The following is a 6,000-nucleotide window of genomic DNA, read 5'->3' as shown; positions in this document are numbered from 1 at the left end:
ATGTGAGAAAGGAAAAAAACAAAAACAAAAAAGAAACGCGGACTGAAACGAATTAGGGAAACCGGTCGCGTCTCTGCAGCATTTGATTCGTGTGGCGACAGTTTTTTTCTCCCCCCCCCCAAAAAAAAAATTATTTTCATTTCTATTTTGTGATGATACAAGTTGTTTTAAAAGAGACGGAGGAATTTATAAGGAAAAAAGGGCAAGAGCGGGCAAAAAAAAAAATGAACGTGCTTTTACAATGTGACGGAGACAAAGCGCTACTGTTACATATATAGCGGCAAAGGGATCCATGGGAGCCTTTGGCTGCTGCTCTCCCAGTTGGATGGCTAGCTGATAGAGATGTTGAAGACTACCAACGGAGAAACGCGCAGTCAGATAGAAGAAGAAAGGAAAAATAAAAAAATAAGAACGAAACATCGGAGGGCATCTCTTATATATATATCCGTCTTCTTTCCCTTGTTTTCTTTTTAAATGGAAGCAGAAAAAAAAAGGGAAAGAATAAGAGCGAACAACAGGGATGCGCGCACACAAGATGTTTATTGGATAACGGCAGAGTGGGAAAGAGCCGAGTCAGGTGAGTGTTTTTTTTTTTCTTTACCTTTTCTTTTCTCTACAGTTTTGTCTATTTTTTTCTTTTCTTCCTTGCAGAGACACTTGGAGTTGAACAGGACGTTCTATCTCGTTGTCCCTGTCCACTTTTTTTTTTGTTTTTTTCTCTATTTCGATTCTTTTATTTCTAAATTTGTTGTTGTTTTCTGTTTGTTAAAGAAATCTACCGTGAGTATTTATATATCTCCATTTCTCTTTTGGCATTGTATAGAAGGAAGTCGAGAAGAAAAAAAAAACAAAACAAAAAAAACAGACTTCGGCTGACATGCGCTCATTTTGTATTCCTTTCGTGTGTACGAGTTGGTAGTTTTAGTTTTCTTCTTTCAGCTTTGCTACATTTAGTTATTCCTTTCCCAAGTGGGGTTGATGTCTCTTGGCCAACGTCAGGCACAGCATGTCAATGATTCAAGTCGAGTCACATGAGTTTCGTGTTACGACACTTTTCTTGTCATACAAAAATGATCGACGTTAAGAATAATTCACTTTAGAATTGAACAATTTCAGTGGGTTAATTATTATATAAGTGGGTAAGCAAATGTTTCTTAACAGCGAGGCATGAAAATCGTGAAGAGGCTCTACACACATTATACAGAAAGACTCGACAAAACGACAGTCTTGGAATGTTTTCAGCTTATTCGGTATACAGAAAGATAGAAAAAAACTCGATGTCGTTTTGTTATTCACGACCATTTTCAGCACAAAATTCTTTCCCAGTCAATAAAAAAACGAAAAGTGCGCGCGGTCGTGAAAATTGGTATAAGTCAATACCTAAGCGAATGGGTGTTCTGAAAAAACAAAACAACAGCAACATAAATGTGTGTTAGGGACACACAGATATAGGAAAGAAAATTTACAAAATCGTGAAGTTGTGTGCTGTTATCCTATTCACTATTCGTATAAGCTCTTCTTTTTTTTTTATTGCTGTTGTTTCTTGGTGGTGTCCCTATATTGGTGTGGAGAGGTTCGCTTCATCACTGACAGGATCCGATTCTATCGCATTTCTTTTCTAAAAACCATTCGATTCCGGCGGTTTTCTCTCTACGACCAATTCTGATTTCTTTTGTTTTGTTTTGTTTTTTTTCCCCTTTTTTCGGCTTTTTTCCTGAGCTATGGACGTTCTGAAGTAACACGTCTTTTTTTTTTTTTTCCTTCCAATTTTATTTAAAAGGACAAATCAATCTCAGGAAAGCTTTGACGGTACAAATTTTTATTTATCTTTTCTTTCTTACACACATGGCCTCTGCATACAGTGCAAATGTTCCGTAAATGTTCTCGCACTCATTTCGATTTCTTCATTAAAATTTACCACGAAATGATGTTGTTTTTTTTTAAAGAAAAATTTCCTTCTTTAAAAAATAAAAAAACCCAATTCGTCTCCATTGTCGGTGTTTCGTCATTTCCTTCTATGACGCAAAAGAAGGCCATCTGGTTGTGCTGACAGTGTCGTTCTAACATTTACGTTGACACAGAGAAGACGTGGCTATAGAGGGATGACCCTAACGTGACAACATTTGCACCAATCTTAATAGCCTTTACACACGCGCACATCATCGAATTCTGTATTCGGCAGTGTTTGTTATGATGAATTTATTAAAAAAAAAAAAAAAAAAAGAAGAAGAGCCGCGTGATTTAAAAAGAAAAATCCCGATAGAAGAACGTTTTTACTCAGAAATGTCCTTGATGGCTCAAAGAATAAACGAACGGATGAACCTATGTGGCTGGTGTATAGTAAATCACATTTGCAATGAGCGGGATGACACACTCACGGGAGAAGAAAAAAAAAGAAAAAAAAGGCAAACCAGAAATGAAGACGTCAAAATTGTAGACACAAAATCGTCTATAACAGCCGAATATCTAAAACAAGAGAGTTGTCCGTGCAGTGGAATCTGGAGCGCGGACGACGGCGACGGATAGCGAATATTAATAATTTTTATTTATTTTATTTTATTTTATTTTTTCGGTTGACAACCGACACGAAAGACTGTGAAACGAAAAGAGAGAAATGATGGAATAATAAAGAGAAAATGTTACTGTTGTTGTTTGTTGTTGGAATCTCGTCTTTTGAGAACTTCACCGAGAAAATGGGAAAAGAGACATCAGACATGTAAAAGACGCACCGAAAGCATTTCTTATTCTGTATACGTGCACGTTAGACGAGATGCATAAATGTTTCTTCAAAAAAAAAAAAAACGGGAGTAGAAAAAGAAATGTGAAAAATGAATTCGATTGTGAAAAGAGAAAAATAAAATGGTGGCTGCTCGGATGAAAAATGTTATTTAAACAAACGGATCAGAGCATTTGCCCAGTGAAACGAATGTGATCAGAATTGCGGGATCTTGACATCGTTATTATTATCTACAGGTGATCGATTATTCAGCCTAAATTATTGAAATGTTGTTAGTATATAAGAAAAACAAGAGGATGAAGCGTGGCCGCAGGCTGCCAACAATCATCAACATATATAGCGTTCAAGTTTTGTTTTAACGGGACTAGATCTCGGGATAAGATGGTCACAGGTTGACGCGTTGCCGTTGTACAAAAGAAAACAAGCCATCAAGAAAATATGCAAGTAAACCTATTAGTACCACTCGGTTAGTGTGTGTAGCCTATTCGGTCACGCACGGCGTACCAATACCTTGAGCGAGTTCATGCGTAACAGACACATTTTCATGAATCCTTGTTCCAATATTTGTTCTCATTTTTCCAAGAAAGGCAAATAATCAAGGAGATAACAACACAAAGAGTGACTTGTTCCAATTAGATAAGATCAAAAGAAAATGATCGCGAGGTGTCGTACGAATTGTTTGGCTCACAACAATTCCTCTCACAATGTAAAAGAATTTCGAAACCTATAATAGTCTAGCACGAAAAATAAAACAAATAAAACTGATGGAAAAAAAAAAAAAAAATGCATTTATTATTTATTTTTTAAAAAATCGTGAAATACGCGCAGGCTGGCCATTAGTTATTCGAAAAACCCACAACGGAGAAATACAAAAATATGGACAGACAAGATATAGGTCCGTCCGTCCAGCGCGGGAGTCGATAAAGTTTTATGCGGCGGTTCATATATACCATTCCAGCCTTGTTTTTTTGTTTTGTTTTGTATTTTCTTCTTCTTTCATTTCTCGTTTGATTTACGATTTTTGATCGACCCGTAGCGCGGCGCGGTTGCATATCTTCCCGCTACAAAAAAACAAATATAGCCCTCGTCGAAAAACAAAAAAAAACACACAAAACCAACAAGCGTTGGAAATCGCCCACGTATATTTACTCATATAGTTGTGTAGGCTCTCCCTCGGATGCACCTCTTTTTCCCAAATTTGCATATTCGGTTCCGTTTTTGAGCATCCTAAAAAAAAAAAAGGAATCCTGCGATTTATTTTTATGTATATCCTTTTCTTTTTTTTTTTTTGTTAGGGGTTGTATATCCGTGACGTTCTGTATGAATATATGCGAAGTTAGAAGAAGAGAAGGGGGGGAGTTGGCGGTCAGTTTTTATTGGTTCTCCTGTCATTTTGGCTTACAGATCTATGGTGATGCAGCTGCCTTCAACTCTTCTGACCAATTTAATTTTATGCATTTCTCATTTAGCTCTTCTCCCTGCTTTAGTTTTTCTTTTTTTTATATCCTCCCGATATTTTGACTTGGATGATGACGGTGATGAGTGCCCCCCCTCACATCCATTAAAAATTTTCTCTCATCATTTGGCGACCCAAACGAACTGGGTGGAAGAACATTCCTACAGGTCTAACGATGGTTATCCACGCGCTCATTTGTACCAATTTGTTTTAAGAGTTCTCCCTTTTTAATTTATTTTTTTTTTTGGGTTCATTTCTCCTAACAGACTGTCTTTTCCACAAAACTCATCTCCATATTACCGAAACTATAGACAATCTAAGCAATCAGCAGCACTTTTTTTTTGTGTTGTTTTTGTGTGTTTGACCCACCATCGTATGATTTAAATTCACCCTCTCTCTATACCCTCCCGGTCTCACTAACCTCCCTCGAAAACAACTTAAGATTTAAATGATTTGCCATCACCTTGACGTTTCCCCCCTTCATTTCTTACGTAAAGAGACACGATACGTTACATGTGTCTAAACAAACAACCCGTCAACTGAAACGCTTCCTTTATTTTTTGTGGCAATCCGTTTGTGACACAAATTATCCAGTCCACTGATGGCAGATCGATTTCATCACGTCCATCGGCGATAATGTTTCTACACAGGTCCGTGGGCAAGCTGTGCCCCAACGGCTATAAAGAGATGGATAATACAATGACGGACAAAAACAGATCCCGTTCGCGGGTGGTTGATTTCAAATGGGAACGTGCGCCGCCGCATACAAGCTGTAACAAACGCCGAGGGAGAGAGAGAGAGAATAAACAATAAAGGTTTATATATAGAGAACAACAGGAAATATATTTAAAAAAAATGAATGGAAGCAGAAAAGTTTTTTGATGGACAATAGAGAGAAACATAGACAATCATCGACAGCATCCAGTTGGAGACAGTGTACAAGAGATGGAGGATGCAGACCAGAAAACAGAAAAAGGAGGGGGGGACTATTAGAATAAGAGGGAGAAAGAAGAGGAAGAAAAAAAAAATAGATTTTCAACTGCTGGGGTTTTGGCTGCTACTGCTATACGTATAGATATATACCTTTATAGCCATCGTAGACACAGGGGGTCTCAATCTCTCCTGCTGGGCTCTTGTGTAATGCGAGTCAATGGGGTTTTTAGTCGAGTTCTTGTCATAGGCTGATGCTGTGACAACTCCACAAGTATAAAAAAGAAAAAGAAAAAAATGGGAGAAAGACTAAGGATAAAAAAGAGAGGGGGGTTCACTTTTAGCATATACATAATATAGCCCCCGCAACCCCCTCACTTTGTTGTATAGAATCCATCCATTGACAACAAGGAAATGGCTGAACGGATATATATAAGAGGCCGGCTGGAAAGACCTTTTGCTTCTACTGCTGCTGGATCTCGGTGTAGGGAGAGGGGGGAGGTAAAGTAAAAGAAAAAAAAAAAAGAAAGAAAAAAGTTTTCTTCCGTTTTTAAGGTTTTTGATGTAATGCAGCACACGCCAAAGCATACCCTACCCCCTGGTCCCCTCCCCCCCTATTTTTTACTCTTTTTTTTTTTTCGATTGAACATAATAGAAAAATACAGTTCACTCCCCCGTTCTCTTTTCACCGTTGGCTGACTGCCATCACCCCCTTCAAAAATGCGCATAGAGCGCGTGGCATTATTCAGCAGCAACCAACTTGCCATTTTTTCTTGAATAATTATTTTATTTTTATTTATTTATTTTTTTGAATTTCTTTTTGTTTCGTTGTTCTACCGCTTGTTAACATTGTCTCCTTAGAAATGTTTGTTTTAAA

This window comes from Daphnia magna, linkage group LG2 (genome assembly GCF_020631705.1).
Source record: "Daphnia magna isolate NIES linkage group LG2, ASM2063170v1.1, whole genome shotgun sequence".
NCBI lineage: Eukaryota > Metazoa > Arthropoda > Branchiopoda > Diplostraca > Daphniidae > Daphnia > Daphnia magna.
The sequence above is the reverse complement of the archived record's forward strand: the minus strand, read 5'-3'. Positions refer to the sequence as shown.